Here is a 19,156-nt window from a genome sequence, read left to right on the forward strand (position 1 = left end):
ATCCTGACAGGGCTGCCACTACAATATTAGCAGCTCGTTAGAGGAGATGGGCGAAATTCATCTCGGCTTTGATCAATTTTCTGCTAGCACTTCAGGGCTTTAAAAGAATCCTATCTCCCCCACTCCCTCCCACCCCCACCACTCATTTCTCCTAATTTTTTGTTGTTGAGGCTGCACTTGGCAGGGCTTCCCAAGGATTCAGAGTATCTGGCAACAGACCGAGCAAGTCTTATAAGAGTTTATGCCCAGTAGGAAAAAAAAGGGAACGTGAGCCTGGGTTTTTACATTTGTACTTGAGGATAGAGAAACAAAGAGTTTGGATGATATAATTTCAAAGTTTCTATCCAACTCTCACACTCCATGATTCTATGAGGAGAGCTAGAAGACGGGGTGGGGAGAGGGGAAAGCTTTGCTCACACCATGTGCCGGCCTGGGGAAGCTTGGAGCTAGAAAGGCCCACCGAGCAAGGCCAGTCCAACCATGTAGTCAGTGAAATCCCTGATCAGATGAAACAAAGATCTGGACCTTCTGATTTGCAATCAGTGTCCCTCCCACTTGATGACATCACTGCAAGAGAGAAAAATGATCAGTTAGGCTTCTCCAGAGAAACAGAACTAATAAGAGATATTTTAAAAAATTTATTTTAAGAAATCATGTGACTGGGAGGACTGGCAAGTCCAAAATCATAGGGCAAGCTTACAGGCTGGAACCTCAGACAGGAGTTGATGCTGCCATCTTGAAACAGAATTTCTTCCCCAGGAAACCTCAGCATTTGCTTTTAGGGCCTTCAACTGATTGGACAAGGCCCCCCCACATTTTGAGGGTCATCTCTTTTACTTGAAGTCAACTAATTGCAGATGTCATTCACATCTGCAAAACACCTCCCCAGCAACATTCAGGTTGGTGTTTCATTAAATACCTAGGTACCGTAACCTAGCCAAGTTAACATATAAAATTAACCATCACAGCAATCACACCTGTACCCACCTTGTATAAAACACCTTGTTTAATAGAAGCAAACATGTATGTAGGGCTTTTCGTGTACCAGAAACTATTCTAAGATTTTAAATTAGAAAGTCGATCCTCATTATTTGTGGATTCTGTCTGTACAAATTCACCTACTTGCTAAAGTTTGTTCGTAACCCCAAGATCAATAACTGTGATGCTTTGGTGATCATTTGAAGACACAGATAAGAATTTGAGTGGCCTGTCTGCATGTTCTCAGCTAAGGCTGAGCAAGCTGACACTCTGCCTTCCTGTTTCAGCTCTCATACTGTAAACAAGTGTCCTTCTTGCTGCCTCTTCAGTGCCAGGCTTTTTTGTAATTTTATGCTTTCTGTGGGCGGTTTTTGCTGTTTGAAATGCCCCCATGCCCACCCCCAGAGCATAGTGTTGAGTGCTGCCTCGTGTTCCTGAGCGCAAGATGACTGTGTCGTGCCTTACGGGGAAAATACGTGTGGCAGACAGGCTTAGTGCAGACATGAGTTACAGTGCTGTTGGCATAAGCTCAATTTTAATGAGTCAACAATATGTATGAAATAAGGTGTCCTTAAATAGAAGCACACGTAAAACAAAGTTACGTATTGACCAATTGTTGAAAATGTGTGACCAGAGTCTCACAGGAAACTAACCCTGTGTCTCCTAGGAGCCATGGCCCAGTATTTGCTAATTCAGAGCTCTGGGCAACTTTATAGCACATAAATACTGCAGATAACTGCAGATGACAAGAAGCAACTGTGTATGTGAAAGCATTCAATCCTAGAACAACCCTATTATTACCATTTTCGAGGCAAGAACTCTGAGGCCCAGAGAACTGACGCGTCAGGGGGTCGGGTACACCAGCCGCTGCTCTGTACTGAGTCCCTGCAAAGGCTCTGCTTATATTAAGTTTCTACTGGTGCCTTTGATTTTCACTTACTCCTTTATACGTTATGTCTTTTTTTAAAAAAAGATGTTATTTATTTGAGAGAGAGAGAGCACGTGCACAGGCGTACGAGTGGGGGGAGGGGCAAAGGGAGAGGGAGAGGCAGGCTTCCTGCTGAGCAGGAACCCCCCCCCATGAGGATGAGGGGCTCCATTCCAGGACCCTGGGACCATGACCTGAGCCGAAGGCAGACACTTAACCAACTGAGCCACCCAGGCGCCCTCTTACATGAATTTTAGTGTTCTGTGGGTCTTCTTTTATGGTTTTTGTTTTTTTGTTTTTTGTTTTGTTTTGTTTTGGTGCTGTAATGCACTTAAAATGTGAATATGTAGAAGGAAGATGAAACCAAAAGAGATATGGGGACTCGCTATTGAGGCTCTAGAATTTCCTAAGAGTTCTGGGCCTTGATGACAAGCTAGCATAAAGACAATGAGGAGAGACAAACTCTGATTGGATTGGGAATGCTAAATCAGAAGCAAGAAGAGACAGGTTAAAATGGGTTTGGGTAGATTCCCACAAGGCATTTTTAATTATATGTCACTAAACGTTTAATCTTTAATCTCTCCCTTTCTTCATGAGTTGTATTTCTGGAAAATGTAAACTGGGCAAAACATAGCAAAATGGCATATGCTTTCCAAAGATTTTTGTTTATCTGTGCTGTGAGGCATGGTGCAGAGTTCCTGTCGGTGAGAATTTCATTGTGTTTGAGGAAGTAGACTAAAGCAATAATTGTAATGCAACAGTGGAGGTATTTCAGGCGGAGGGAGCCTTGTAGACAAAGATACAGAGGCAGGAAAGTTGTTGCAGAAAAGGTAAGTAATCCCCTGTGATTAGAACAGGAAGGTGTGAGGGTCAAGGCCATCATTCTGCATGATGCCAAAAGGCAACATTTCATTGTCTTCCAGGTGAACAGAATCTTCTGGAGTGGTCTGAGCTGAGCAAAGACGCCCTGGCTAAGTTTGGGAAGGCGCATCCATGCTAGTTTTCTCTTTTTATGTTATATAGGAAAAGAAGGGGGAACTGACATCAGATTTGCTTATTATTTAAAGGGCAGAAGCTGTATATCTTTCTGTATCACTGAAACTGTCAGCGAGAAACAATGTGTTTGTAACTAATCCCCAGGGTACCGCGTGAAACATTACTATTGGTGGCAAAGTGAAAATGCCTAGTCATGTGGTCTCCATGAGGGATAAAGGCTCTGACGTAAGGTTGAGAACCAAGCGAGAAAAACAACCTTTCAAATATTTAAATGCCTAGGCCCTCGGAATATGCTCTGTGAGAGCTGGAAGAGCTTTCAGAGAAATCCCAGCGTACTTTACAGATGAGGCAAAATCACTTTGCAGATTCCACCTTCGGCAGCAAGAGTAAACTAGCCACGACTCAGGTCTCCAGCTTTTAATACAGCGTCCTTCCCCCTCCTCGGACCTGTCGCTAAAGTCAACAACAATAGTACACTTTGCCGCGTTTTTAGCAGGGATCAACCTGCCGGGCCAATCTTCTCCTCGACAGTTTTTCGTTTCTATTTTCCATTGCCTCAACTTGATCTCAGGTTTGTACTGGAATGGAGTCCAAACAGGATAAAATACCATGAGAAGCTTTGTTCAGATTGCAGCAGCCAGGCCAGAGACAGGAAATTCTAGAAACCATGAGAGAGTGCCTGTTCTGACGAGAATTCCAGCAGAGTTTGGTTCAATTCAAGCAAGTTCCAAAACAAAAGAAAAATCCTTACATGATCCGCCAATATTTCTAGGGTACTCCTCCAAAACAAACAGAAATTTACATCTTTAGAGAGTCCCTCACGCCTGGAGCCCATCCACTGCCCGAGCTCCCCTGGCAGCCCCTCTCTCTGTATCAGAAGAAGGCTCGTGATGGGAAGTCCCAGTTGTGTGGACCTTTTGTGAAGCTGCTGCTTGTCACGAGCCTTGTGGATAACTCTGACAGCGAACGCTTTCCTGAGGCTTTAACGTAGAAAGCTATTGAGTTTCATTTTTCTTGTGCTGGGTAATATGCCAACATTAATTGATATGATGCTGTCATTCTCTCACCCTGTAAAAGAAAATCACTACAAGTTCATGGCTTAATCTTTGCTCATAGGAGACGTAATAAAAGCTATAACTCCGAAAAAAGAGAGGTGAGCATTGTTAATCACTCTGTCAGTGCAAAAAGAATGCTTTCTGCGGCACAGTTGTTCACTGACCTAAGATAAATTTGAAGAAGAGGTCCAATTCTCATCTATGCTCCAGAGGCCATATTGTTTTGCAGACGGTGGAATAAATAAAATCTTTCCTGAAGAGTGGACACGTGCAGGAAAGAGCAGAGTGTGAGGATATGCTGCAGTAAGACAGGCTAGCCAGATGTTAGTGCTGACCTCCACTCGCTGGAATCTGATTGACATCGGGCTTGGATTTCTCCAGCTGTTTGGAAGAGCTACATGGGAAGTCGACTCTTTCCCAAGACTAAAGGGGGCCACCTGCAAAATATCCCCTTCGTTGCCATTGGGATTTCCATTGTGTGTATTTCTGAGATCCTGGATCCCTATTTTTCAATGTATAGAAATGTTATAAAAAGGATTACAGATTTATCAGGAACCAGAACTCTTAAAGAGAGCTCTGCGTTATTTCCACCATGATATGTGCTTAGAGTGTCGGCAGGACCCTACTGAATCCATATTTAATATTTAGTTTCAGGATAATTTGAAATGCGGATGGCACACACTGAAGCCAACAAACTAACAAAAAGCACACACACACACACACACACACACACGTGTGTGTGTGTGTTTACGAAAGTGGGATTGTCTATTGTGAACAAGTTCCCGCAAATGAAAACCATCTATAAAACTGTCCACTGGAGCCAATGGAACACTCACTAATTAGAATCATTTCTGGAAACTATTGTTTCAAGAAAATGGTAGTTCCAGGAAGCCTTGTAGGTTTTATTTATTTATGTATTTATTTATGTAGATTTTTATCACTGCAGCCTTGGCTAAAATTAGCATGGTGAAGCAAGGACAGCAAAATTGCATATTTTAAATATGCCTTAAAACTGAGCATTAGTCATGATAAAACACCAGATACCCCAGGATTCAAACCCAGCAACTCTGTAAAAACCACAGAAATTTGGATCTCATGTATAGATCCGTTAGCTGAAATTTACCTCTGCATTACCTACAAAATAAGGGGTTTGGGAGTAAATTGAGAATGCAAATTAAATTGCAGGCCAAGGTTTAAAGGGAACAAACTGGCTTCAAACAGACCCTTAAGCATTTCAGAAGCAGCTATTTACATATAAGCAATTAATGCCTGAATTACAAATCATTCTTATCTGTTCATTAAAACAAGCTCCCCAGGACCTCTATTAGACTTTTAAAAAATCTAGATATATAAATTGTATACATCTGAAAGTAGGAACACATTCCACTGTTCACCCTTCACTAATTCAGATTGTTCTTTTTGACAGTCTGGGTGAGAAAGGTTTTTGTTTGCTCTTGGAGCAAAAACAGCTCTTAGCGATCACACCGACATCGATCCCTGGTGTCTTGGGGATTTAGAAATGACCTCCTCAGAGTGGCAAAGCAGGTCACAGAGGAGAGAGCCACTTAGGTGGGTTCAGGGGTTCAACTTGCCCCAAATAGCGCCCCACTCGTGTTTCCAGCATTTCACACGTTTGTGATCGGACTCATTCTGGATGAAGGCAAATAGCTCTTCCAAGGGGCCCTTGTTGAAACGAACATACATGCTCCTCTGAGAGAGGAGACAGTCCGGGAGCGTGGACGGGTCGGGGACAGCAGGGGGCCGAGGTGCACGAGAATGGACAACGCGGTTGGGGAGGACGGGTCTGAGTCTCGGGACCTTTATTTTTTATTCTCATAGCTAGGAAGAGAGCACGTGTAAATATTGCTAGCTTCATGGTGTCAGGTGAACAAAGAAGATGAAGAAAAGAAGTGCTAAGTACAAGTTCTGTCTACTCCGTAATCGCGCTAACGGCCCGTCTTGGTTCGAACTCGCTGGATGAGCTCCAGCATTCCCGGCAGGTTGTATCCAAGAGTGGGGGACAATTTCGAACCTCTTAGCCTCTGCTTTTTCGAGGCTGAAGCCCCTTGTGCTGCCTCATGCCAGTCCACCTGGTGTGGCTCCTTCTAGCTCCTGGTAAGCCCTCTAAAATACTGAGAGCCTGACTGTAAATACCCACATGATTTCTATCACCCTGATCACGCATGGCCCTCACGTCTGCATAAATGTCTGGACTACTGTAGGAAAAGTTTTCAAAATTAAAAGTCAAGCCCAAGCGAAGTATTTCTAGGGTATTGTGAAATATGGTTGGCAACAAACTTTCACATGCTGAGAAGTCAAATAAAGTCAAATACATAAAAAAGCCCATGCCTTTCTGTGACCTACCGAACATGTACACATTGTCCAATGTGTAACATTGTAAATGTTATTTTAGCCTCAGGTGATGTATCTGTTAAAAACCATATCATATTACAACCAAGTAGATGTTTTAAAACATAATTGCCTATTGACCAGTTATCTTTTCTACTTAAAAAAAGCTGGAACATCATTTTTTGAAAAATTTTTTTGAATTTTAATTTCAGTGTAGTTAGCACACACTCTTGTATTAGTTTCAGGTGTACAAAGTAGTGATGCAAAAGTTCCATGGGCTCATCCCGATATGTGTACTCTTAATCCCCTTCACCTATTTCACCCATCCCCTCTACTCCCTCCCCCCTGGTAACCACCAGTTTGTTCTCTGTAGTTCAGAGTCTGTTTTTTGGTTTGTTTTCTTTTATCCTTTGTTCGTTTGTTTTGTTTCTTAAATTCCACATATGAATGAAAGCACATGGTATTTGTCTTTCTCTGACTTAATTTGCTTAGCATAATACTCTCTGGCTCCAACCATGTCATTGCAAATGGCAAGAGTTCATTCTTTTTTACAGCTGAGTAATATTCCATTGTTTGTGTATATATTATATATATATATCATATATATATATCATGAGCACACTATGAAAGTGCACACGTGAGTTATGTCTTTCTACAATGTCACCTTTAGTCGATCATAAAGCAAAGTTAATCACAATTATATAGCAGGGTCAGGATTCCAAACTCAATGACATTTCACCATGTGATTAAACTTGGCTTCTTATACGGCACACAGAGCAGAACATAAGACAAACCACACAATAAACAAGACAACAGAAATGTGTAGGAACTTCACAAACCAAACACGAAGTCAGTCTGCGGGTGCGCGGCGGAGATAAGGCCTCTGTGCCGTCCCAGTCAGCTCTGGGCACTGACTGCTTCTTAGGTTCAAGCAGGGAAGGCTCTCTGCTTCTGCTTGTTATCAGTCTTGGGTGTTGGCTGATGCTGTATTGTACATAATTCTGCTACAAATATTGGGGTGCATGTATCCCTTTGAATTAGTATTTTTGTATACTTTGGGTAAATATTTGCAATTGTTGCATGGTAAGGTAGTTCTATTTTTAACCTTCTGAGGAACCTTCAAATGGTTTTCAAGAGTGGCTGCACCAGTTTGAATTCCCACCAATGAATGAACCTTCCCTTTTCTCCACATCCTTGACAGCACCGGGTGTTTCTTGTGTTGTTGATTTTAGCCATTCCATCAGGTGTGAGGTGGTATCTCATTGTGGGTTTGATGTGCATTTCCCTGATGATGAGTGATGTTGAGCATCTTTTCATGTGTCTGTTGGCCGTCTGGATGTCTTCTTTGGAGAAATATCTGTTCATGTCTTCTCCCCATTTTTAATTGGATTATTTATTTTTGGGGTGTTGAGTTTGATAAGTTCTTTATGTATTTGAGTTTGATAAGTTCATTATGTATTTTGGATACTAACCCTTTATTGGATATGTCATTTGCAAATATCTTCTCCCAGTCTGTAGGTGGCCTTTTAGTTTTGTTGATTATTTTCTTCACTGTGCAGAAATTTTTATTTTGATAAAGTCCCGATAGTTTATTTTTGCCTTTATTTCCCTTTTCTCAGAAGACATGTCTAGAAAGAAATTGCTACAGCTGATGTCAAAGAGGTTACCGCCTGTGTTCTTCTCTAGGATTTTGATGATTTCCTGTTTCACATTGAGGTATTTCATCCACTTTGAATTTATTTTTGTGTATGATGTAAGAAAGTGGTCCAGCTTCATTCTCTGCATGTTGCTGTCCAATATTCCCAACACCATTTGTTGAATAGACTTTCTTTTTTCCTTTGGATATTCTTTCCTGCTTTGTCAAAGATTAGTTGACCATATAGTTATGGGTCCATTTATGGGTTTTCTATTCAGTTCCATTGATCTACATGTTTATTTTTGTGCCAGTACCATACTGTTTTGATCACTACAGCTTTGTAATATAACTTAAGTCCAGAATTGTGATGCCTCCAGCTTTGCTTTTCTCTTTCAAGGTTATTTTGGCTATTCAGGGTCTTTTGTGATTCCATATAAATTTCAGAACTGTTTGTTCTATCTCTGTGAAAAATGCTGTTGGTATTTTGATAGGGATTGCACTAAATGTGTAGATTGCTTCCGGTAGCATAGACATTTTAACACTTGTCCTTCCAATCCATGAACATGGAATGTTTTTCCATTTCTTTGTTTTCTCTTCAATTTCTTTCATCAGTGTTTCCTAGTTTTCAGAGTACAGGTCTTTCATCTCCTTGGTTAAATTTACTGCTAGGTATTTTATTGTTTTTGATGCAATTGTGAATGGGATTGTTTTCAAAATTTCTCTTGTTGCTGTTTCATTATTATTGTATAGAAATGCAACAGATTTCTGTACTTTGATTTTGTATCCTGCAACTTTATTAAATTCATTTATCAGTTCTAATAGTTTTTTGGTGGTCTTTAGGGCTTTATATAAAAAGTATCACGTTTCTTCAAATAGTGAAAGTTTTATTCCTTCATTACCAATTTGGATGTGTTTTATGTCTTTTTGTTGTCTGATTGCTGTGGCTAGGGCTTCCAGTACTATGTTGAATAAAAGTGGTGAGAGTGGACATCTTTATCTTATTCCTGACCTTAGGGTAAAAACACACAGGTTAGATGAGATCGGACGTGCTCAAGGTGGTATGGCTGTAGGCAATGGAATACTACTCAGCCATCAAAACAATGAAATCTTGCCATTTGCAATGACGTGGATGAAACTAGAGGGTATTATGCTAAGCGAAATAACTCAATCAGAGAAAGACAATTATATGATTTCACTAATATGTGGAATTTAAGAAACAAAGCAGAGGATCATAGGGGAAGAGAGGAAAAAATAAAACAAGACTAAATCAAAGAGGGAGACAAACCATAAGAGACTCTTGTCATAGGAAACAAGCTGAGGGTTGTTGGACGGGAGGAGGGTGAGGGGATACAGTGACTGGGTGCTACATTAAGGAGGGCATGTGATGTAATGAGCTTCAGCTATTATATAAGACTGAAATCTTTGACCTCTACCTCTGAAACCAAGAATACATTATATGTTAATTAATTGAATTTAAATAAAAAACACTCAGGTTTTCCCTGTTGGGTATGATGTTACCCGTGAGTTTTTCATATAAGGTCTTTGTTATGTTGAGGTATGTTCCCTCTAAACCTACTTTGTTGAGGGCTTTCATCATGAATTGTATTTTGTCAAATGGTTGTTCTACATCAACTGAAATGATCATGTGGTTTTTACCTTTTCTCTTATTGATGTGATGTATCACCTTGATCGATTTGCAAATATTGAATCACCCTTGCATCTTGGGACTAAATCCCACTTGATGGTCATGAATAATTTTTTTAATGTATTGTCAGATTTGGTTTGCTAACTTTGGTTGAAGACTTTGAATCTAGGTTCATCAGAGATATTGGCCTGTAGTTCTCTTTTATTGTGGTGTCTTTATCTGGTTTTGCTATCAGGGTAATGCTGGCCTCATAAAATGAGTTTGTAAGTTTTCCTTCCTCTTCTATTTTATGGAATATTTTGAGAAGAATAGGTATTAACTTGTCATTAAATGTTTGGCAGAATTTGTCTGCGAAACTGGTCCTGGAGTTTTCTTTTTTGGGAGTTTTATGATACTGTTTCAATTTCATTGCCAGTAATCAGTCTGTTCAAATATTCTATTTCTTCCTTCTTTAGTTTTGGGAGGTTTTATGTTTCTAGGAATTTATACATTTCTTCTAGGTTGTCTAGTTTGTGGGCATGTAATTTGTTATAATTCTTACAGTCCTTTGTATTTCTGTGGTATCTGCTGTTTTTTTCTCCTCTTTCATTTCTGATTTTGTTTATTTGAGTTCTCTCTCTCTCTCTCTCTCTCTCTCTCTGAGTCTGGCTAAAGGTTTATCAATTTTGTTGATCTTTTCAAAGAACCAGCTGCTGGTTTCATTGATCTCTTGTTCTTTTAGTTTCTATATCATTTATTTCCGCTCTAATCTTTATTATTTTCTTCCTTCTGCTGGTCTGGGGTTTTGTTTGTTGTTCTTTTTCTAGCTCCTTTAGGTGTAAATTTGGGTTGTTTATTTGGCATTTTTCTTGCTTCATGAGGTAGGCCTCTATTGCTATAAACTTCCCTCTCAGAACACCTTTCGCTGCATCCCAAAGATTTTGGACAATTGTGTTTTCATTTTCGTTTCTCTCCATTTAATTTTTGATTTCTTCTTTGATTTCTTGGTTGACCCATTCATTGTCTAATAGCATGTTGTTTCACCTCCATGTATTTTGGTCTTTCCAGATTTTTTTCTTGTGGTTAATTTCTAGTTTCATAGCTTTGTGGTTAGAAAAGATGCATGAATGACTTTGATCTTTTTTAATTTGTTGAGACGTGTTTTTTGGACCAGTATGTGATTATTCTGGATAATGTTCCATGTGTACTTGAAAAGAATGTGTATTCTTCTGTTTTAGGATGGAATGTTCTGAGTATATCTGTTAAAACCATCTGGTCCAGTGTGTCATTCAAAGCCACTATTTCTTTGTCAATTTTCTGTTTGTATGATCTGTCTATCAACATAAATGATGTGTTAAAATCTCCTAGTGTTATTGTATTACTATTGATCAGTTCCTTTATGTTTGCCATTAACTGCTCTATGTATTTGGGTGCTCCCATGTTGGGTGCATAAATATTTACAATTGTTGTATCTTCTTGATGGATTGTTCCCTTTATGATTATATACTGTCTTCCTTTGCCTCTTGTTACAGTCTTTGTTTTAAAGTCTATTTTGTTCTCTTAGCATAATACCCTCTAGCTCCATCCATGTTGTTGCAAATGGCAATATTTTGTTCTTTTTGATGGCTGAGTAATGTTCCATTGTGAGTATGTATAGCTATCTCTATCTATATATGTATATAGATAGATATAAATACACCACATCTTCTTTATCCTTTCATCAGTCGATGGACATTTGGGCTCTCTCCATAGTCTGGCTATTGTTGATAATGCTGCTGTAAACATTGGAGTGTATGTACCCCTTTGAATCTGTATTTTTGTGTCATTTGGGTAAATGCCTAGTAGTGCAATTGCTGGATCATAGGGTATTTCTATTTTTAACTTTTTGAGGAACTTCCACACTGTTCTCCAGAGTGGCTACAAAAGAGAAAAAAAAAAGAGAGAGAGAGAGGCAAACAGGTCATAAGTGACTCTGAATGATAGAGAAAAAAACTGAGGATTGATGGAGGGAGGTGGCTGGGGGATGGGCTAGGTGGCTGATGGGTATTAAAGAAGGCACTTGTGATGAGCACTGGGTGTCACATGTAAGTGATGAATCACTGAACTCTACTCCTGAAATCACTATTGCACTGTATATTAATTAACAAAATTTAAATAGAAAAATAAAGTCTATTTTGTTTGATATAAGTATTGTTAACCCGGCTTTCTTTTGATATCCTTTTGCATTTTAAATATTTCTCCATTCCCTCACTTTCCATCTGCAGGTGTCTTCAGGTCTGAAATGTGTCTCTTGTAGGCGGCACATAGATGGGTCTTGTTTTTGTATCACCCTATGTCTTTTGACTGGAGCATTTAGTCCATTAACATTCAAAGTAATTTATAGATATGTATTTATTTTCATTCTGTCACTTGTTTTGTGGTTGTTTTTGTAGTTTTTCTCTGGTCCTTTCTTCTCTCACTCTCTTTCATTGTTGGTTGGCTTTCTTTAGTGATATATGTGGATTCCTTTTTCTTTATTCTTTGCATATCTATTATTGGATTTTCATTTACAGTTACCAGTTTGTATATAACATCTCTACAGGTAGCTGTCTCTATTAGGTCAAGTAAGTCTGAACCCATTCTTTAAAGTTGGAACATCTTTTAAAGGAAATCCTAGTTTTTCTTAGAGAAGGTAAATGACAATCCTGTCTTACTTCCATTGCAGATGATATTATCCAATCTTAGAAACATCCTCTTCCTCTCAGGCAGCTGAGTGTCAAGCAAATGACAGGCCACTCATGTTGCCTTCTTTCCTAACTGGGCAATTTTTTTTGAATGACCAATCCTTATAAATTTTTCACTATTTATATAACTAGAGCATTTGTTTTCCATTTCCTTTTCTATAAAATGGAGCTGTTGGGTTTTATTCCTGGGAGAGTTCTACTGGCTGTTTTGAGATGTGAAATGGTTTTGAGGGTCATGTTAGATATACAGATAAGGGGAGGTCACCTGTACTCAAGAACTCGAGCACACCAAGGCAGATTCTCTGTGCATAAAATATCTGTGCTCCCACCATCCCAGAGAGAAATGGTGAAAGGAATTTTGAGATGTCTCAGGCCCTTGGGACACTCAGTTAAGACTCCTAAGATGCTTGAACAAAAAGAGAAGCATGAAATGGTTCAACTAAATGGGTGTGAGGAAGATGAATCAGATTATCTCTAGAAGGCCAAAAACTTGCCATATGGTAGAGACTTTTGAAGAGCATACATCCCTCTCCAAGATATTAGCATGTGGTGAGAGGGAATGCTGTTGGTGTGATTCAATGTGATTCCAGTCTTTCTGTCCTCAGAACAAATGCTGAGTGCCGAGTGTGCAGGTGCACCTGCTGGGATGAGTAGTGATATGGTGACAACAACCCTGGAGGACAAAGCAGCCCAGGTCACAGGGTCCTCTCAGTAGAGGGAGTAAGAATTCAGTAACAAAGTGGGGTGGGGTTTCAGCACCAAAACCACTGTGATTGTCACCCAAGCGCTAGATAATTCCCAGACTGATGGAGCCTGAGAAACCAAGAATTAAGTATTATACAATGTTGTCTAAATCCAACCATAAATATGACACAAATATGCACATTATCCCAGATCTCACCACCTGTTATTCTTGATCCCCTAAGTCAGGGATACGTAGAGCGGCAGGGGAAGATAAAATTCTGTTGTCCCTGAACAGAACTCTGTTTTTCACTGTCCACTTGAAACTTTAAAGTGGGCTAAATGTTTTATTACTTAACCCACTCATAGCTCTCAGTACTAATAAACTGCTAATCTGATTTGAGTCCTAATGGGAAGGTGCTGAAGATGAGAATGTCAAGAGCAAGTCAGCTGGTTGGTGTGAAATATGCCTATACAAACATATGGAGCTTTATCTCTAAAATTATTTTCCTCTTTGGCATTTTGAACCAAAGCAGTGTGAATACTGAAATTCAATCTGGAATGGTTATGGCCCTGAGGCTCAAAAGCAGTAACTAAACACACCCCCCGCCACACACATCACCCGCTCTCCGTGGCCCCCGCTCTGGACAGTGTCTGACTCTTAAACTCTGAACAGGACTCACTACTGATGATGTAAAAATGCCCAGTCGGAACAACTGATCCATCAACTTTAGAGGGAAATTCAACATTAAGATCAAGAACTTTGTTTACTTTTTCCAAAGTTGCTAGATTTTTCAACCCACTCCCACAATATCTACCAAAAAGAAAAACAAAATAATGACAACCAGAAAGAAAAACAAAATGGCCAATTTTACCTCAGACTTTACTTCTCTTCCTTGTCTGTCTCCATCTTTTCCCAAGAGGTTGTTGATCTTAAATTTGAGGTCATTTGACTGTTCATGATAAGGTTTTGCACTAGAAATGATCAGAGGTTTTGTTAGAAGAGTGTCTCCATCTGATTTTGAAAAAGTCTGGACATAATCATAAAGAAAATCTCTTGACTTCAAGCCATTTCTGCCAGATTCCTCAGAAATTTTGCTAGCTAGTAATTAAGGCGGCCTGATCACAAACGTCAAATTAGCCAGGGCTCCCTGAATCAGGTACGGAAGAGAAAGAGCATGATTGTGAGTTCCATATAGAGAACACTTAGGGAAGGAAATCAGAATTGTACACATGTCAGCATCTAACCAGGAACCAGATTTGCCTCACATGATGCTGTGCAAAAGTTTTTAAACCCAATGTCTTTGACCAAAATGCCTGGCCTTGGTTGTCAGTGGACCACATGTAAATACCAGATGAAAGAGCGGGACCCACAGCCTGGCTCTGGTCCCATGAGGTGTTGGAAGAACTGTTAATCTGAGAGCAAAATCATTTGGCTGCAGCATAAAATAGTATGTTTCTTGGTCAGTGTGGTCATGTTTTTATTGAGGAAATAGATTATCGAGAAATGTGTACTGTTTATAGTTTTGTCAGATGCAAGGGTTGTTTCTAGGTCACATAATTCTTCGTTGTCAAATACGCAGCTCCAGCAGTTTTCCTCAAAAAGGCAGCCCAGGTTCTGAATCTCAGGATCTCAATTCATTCATTCATTCATTCATTCATTCATTTGCCAATGACTGAGAGCCAGTGATGTGAGAAGACATATTAAATTTGATTATATAAACAGAAAATCAAACAAATGACCTGGCTGAGGAGATAGCCACAGAAACAGATAATTATTCATTTGAACCCCCACATGAAATTACCATTTTTATGTCAAAAATGTTTAATATTGGCAATTTCATGTGGTACAATCTTTTTAATGCAATTCGTTAAGCTCAGTGACAGAAATATGCAGAGTTTTCCTTGCTGTTTGCTTGTTTGTGGGTAGCATAAGAAAAGGAAACTTGAGCTGGAGACTGTGGATTGGAGAGTGGGCACGTCTGGGTGGGTTTGCTGGAGGACACCTGGTTACAATAGATGAAGAAGCTGTGGATTATGCATTTGAGAGAACCTTCTGGAACAGATTGCCTTTAGAAAATTATCCCAAAGTGGCCTTAGTTATTTAATCAGGGAAGCTGTTCAAAAAGAGAAGAATATCAGGACAGAAGTGCTGATTCCTAAGGCACTGACACAGAAGCCTACAAGTAGTTAATTGACCCCTTGATTTCTTTGCTTTTACTGACCTAGAGTGTTCCACACCCTCTATTCACCTACCTGCCGCCTTAATTCCTGGAGCTGGTTCCCTGATCAAAAATCCCTGCAGAAAGTGGTAAAGACCTTGAGCATATTAGAGCTCATGGTCTTATGTGAGGAGCTCTACTGCTTCCTGAACATGGCATCATCAGCCGTAGACTTTGACTCTTGCTTTCCAAAATAGTCCTTATACCTAGCGTCTGGATTCTAAGCCCTGATTTGTTGATTCAGGGTTGATGACTCGAAGCCTGTAAACGCTGACCTTGGCTGGATTTAGTCTTGGCCTCACCCTTGCAAAATCTTTTGGTTTTCATTTCCTGACTTTCAAAACCTCCGCTCTTAATTCAGCTGGTTCCTGCCATGGAGTAAGCAGGCCCCATATTCAGGTTCTGCTTTCTGTTCTGAGCAAGCAGTCCCAAGTCCTGAAGAAAGTCATTTTGAACATCTAACACAAGAGCACAGGGGACTAAAGCATATTGAGTTAGACTCCAGTAAACTCTTGCTGCAACTCCGAGTTCTCTAAAAAGTTCAATGAAAGTGAACACATCATTCTCTGGGAAGCCCTTGATGGTTGAGGCTGCCAATGGTTTCACTTTACACTCTGTGGCTTACCACACAGACAGTTATGGGGGAAAAGAACAAGCTTGCAGCCTAATAATTCATTAGAACTAGAAAACGCATCGCTCATGAAGATAAAAGGTTGTATACATAGACATATTTCTGGATATGCATTGCCACAAATGATGAGAAAGAAAACATAACCGTTAAGAGGAATTGTATCCTTCAGGGACCCTCTAGAAGACTTTCTGCATCACAGAGAGGTTGGGCTTATTGGACTTAATGCCTCTTAAGGTTTCATCCGATTCTATGATCGTGTGACTTGCAAAAGCTTATTTATTTATTTATTTATTTATTTATTTATCCAACTATGAGATAGTATCCTTCGTTACCTAGCATCACGAAGGTCATATTACTATATGTTCTATGAAGCGTGTACTGCATTTCTGGGGACATTTTAGTCCATATACTACCCCAGGCTTTTAATCATCCCAGGAAAGGCCTGTGACCCATTGACAAGAGCAGAGTGTGTTTGTGGAAGGTGGTCTAGAGCCCTGCATGAGGACGCACTTCGAGACACAGTTGGAGATGTCATTTGTGGCCACCCCACTTGTATTTTCCCTGCTATCAAGGAATAATCACTTTCTGCGTGGGCAAACACATTTTGATGCTCCATTCTTACCTTTTAGGCAGGTCTACCAGTAACTTGTTTTCTATGATGACAAGATGCATCCCAAATTACTCTAAAGATGATATTGATTTTCCTACAAATAATAAGTCCAGCCGCAGGAGAACCATAAAACTTCAAGTTGTTGCTTCAGTGAGTGTTACCGTGTAATGTCAGTAGCTTTGGTTTTTATTTAATTTTGTGATTAAAGTTTTTATTGATTTCCCTGCAGGGTAGAATATATCAATACCTTTGGTTTCAAAGGAGCATTCAGTAACAAGAAAACATAAAAGGACTCAAGTACAGAAAACCGGTGCTATATTTTAAAATTTAAGAAACTGCCACTATGAATCCCCAAGGTGTATCTTTGGAACTAATTTTGGTTGGGGCCACTCAGCCTTGTGTGTTAGCTAGTCCCTCCAGTAGCAGCTGGTTCATAGGCCTATGAAGTTTAGTCGAGAAATGCTTAGCTAGTAGTTATGAGAGTTAATACTATTTTGCCAGAAGCTGATGCACCAGCAAGTGAATCATGCTCCACGTTATCATAAATCATGTGTGTTCCTCTCTCTTCACCGCAGAAGGAGTAGCTTGATGTTGGCCAGTCTACCGAGGCCCTGGGGGAAGCCCTATGCGTATGAGAAAGATTGCTCTTCTCAGAGGCATTGCATCACTGAGAAACGCGGTCAAAGCTGAGACTGAATCTGACTCAGAATGGACCCCGCGATGATTCTAGAGCATCTATGAAACTATACAGGAAACGTGTGGTTTCCTTTAACATTAGAAATGGTCCTGCTACTCTCAAAGTAACCCCATTCAGGGTGCTATCTTCTCTTCCCCTGCCAACTGGGGGAGCCCGGCAGGGTGCCTTCCCTTTTGTGGGATGCATGGGGGACATTCTCTAAAGTCTGAACTACTTCCTATGACACAGATGGACTGGTGACATTTCCCAACTCTTACAGTTGAAACTAGTGTTTCACAAGTGACATTTTACCTGACCCCCCTGCTGGCTCCAGGGCGGCAGGATTTTCCCATCCTTACTCCGCTCACTAGGAAACGAAGCCTCGGGGGGATGCTAAAGGTGTGTTTCCTGACCTGCAGGTAGCAGATGGCAGAGTTAAAAATTAAACCTAGGTCTCTACTCTACTGACCCTTCCACCCACTCGACCACGAATCAACCAGCCTTCTTCACTTATTGGCCTTGGCAGGTTAGTTTGTCTGGATTTTGTTTTTCTGTGTGAGTCAACGGCTCGTCCTGATGTGGGAGAACCGTGGGGGGGGGGTGGAGGGCTGGTCACCTGCTGGCCTGCCTTGCACGCCTGTCCACATGGAGCCTTCTGTCTTGCTAGTAGCTGGGGGAGCCCGTCCTCAGAGCAGAGGCTTCTCTGGCAGAGAGGCAGGGCACCCTTCCATGCTGGAGAAAAGGAAATATGGACAAAGATATCAACCAGGCAGATTTCGCAAGCGCACCAGTCATCCGTCTACCATCAGAAAGATACAGCAGTTTTGTTTCTCTTCTCCCTCCTCCTTAAAAACACATTCCCTTTTGTTTGAAATCCCAGTCAGTTTTTAAAAGAAGAAGGCAGGACGATCTCTGTCGCACACAATCCTGAAAATATAAGTGAGTGTCCTGCAGCTGGGGAGAGAGCCAGGAAATGGAGTTAGATGGCTCTTCATCAACAAAAACAGTTTTAGAAAGGCGTCCCTGTGCTCTGGCCTCCCCAGAGTTCCCTCGCCTCTGTTCCTTCATCCTGTTTGAGAAAAACAAAGAGAAACGAAAACCTCGGTTTAAGTCGAAGACTGAGGAGGACACTCATGCTTGCTTCTCACTACTAGATCTGAAATCCATACTCTCATTGGATCTTCCAACTGTTCATTGGAAGGTGCACGTTAGCAGGAAAAGGTCCGCGGTCTCCAGGAACGCAGCCTGCCAAGTGCAGCAGCCTCAGGCCTGGGACGGCAGTGCCGGGCTGGTCAAGACTCAGAAGACAGAGGCCGAAAGATAAAGAGAAGCGAGGTGACCCAAGCACACTCCCCCACTCTGCGGGACTGAAGGATCCCTACGAATGACTTTTTGGTTAAGATACTGCTGACGCTACAGTCAAGTGTGACCTGCTGGGACTACTGCCCGAGGTTACGGTGCGTCAGCTCTGAATGAATGCTTGTTGAATTAACTCATCCCACTTTTTACCCCCCCAAAGACCCCATGGAATTATACTTACGGGAGGTGAAGGAGAAATGGTCTATAGCCTCTGCCTTCGGTCGGGGGGCCTTCGCTGTCTGAAGTAAGGGGAATGTGGGGAGGAAGTTGCCGAAAAGGAGCAAGGCAAGGGGGTAGAGGAACATGACGGGAAGCATTCGCAATTTATCTGCCTGCGAAGCCTTAGTTGGGTAAACTCGGGTTTTCCTAACCGGGCCTCGCTGGTCCTGTTTCTTGTCGCTGTTGTGAAAATCAGCCCTGCGAGAACCCTTGGGCTTTTTTCAAAATACCCTGAGAATAGGCCAAAGAAAAGGGCAGAGAGTGGTGTTGCTGGGACAACGCCAAGACAAAGAAACTTTTAGATTTCTGGGGACAAGAGGCCATGTGAAAGGAATTTTCCCTTTCACACACACACACACACACACACACTCACACACACTCTCTCTCTCTCTCTCTCACACACACACACACACACACTCACTCACACACATATATGTCCACATACACTAAAATTTAACAGAGGATGTAT

General features: G+C 41.0%; 1 long non-coding RNA gene across 1 annotated transcript; it reads right to left on the minus strand.

The window, feature by feature from the left end:
* Nucleotides 1–753: 753 nt before the first annotated feature.
* LOC113244272 (uncharacterized) lies at nt 754–18,881 on the minus strand. The gene is made up of 4 exons (XR_006408154.3): nt 18,650–18,881; nt 17,726–17,841; nt 13,846–13,945; nt 754–3,970 (listed from the first exon to the last, which is right to left on the minus strand). It is a non-coding gene; the product is annotated as an uncharacterized LOC113244272 (long non-coding RNA).
* Between the last annotated feature and the right edge of the window lie 275 nt (nt 18,882–19,156).

This window comes from Ursus arctos, unplaced genomic scaffold, assembly GCF_023065955.2.
Source record: "Ursus arctos isolate Adak ecotype North America unplaced genomic scaffold, UrsArc2.0 scaffold_30, whole genome shotgun sequence".
Classification (NCBI taxonomy): domain Eukaryota; kingdom Metazoa; phylum Chordata; class Mammalia; order Carnivora; family Ursidae; genus Ursus; species Ursus arctos.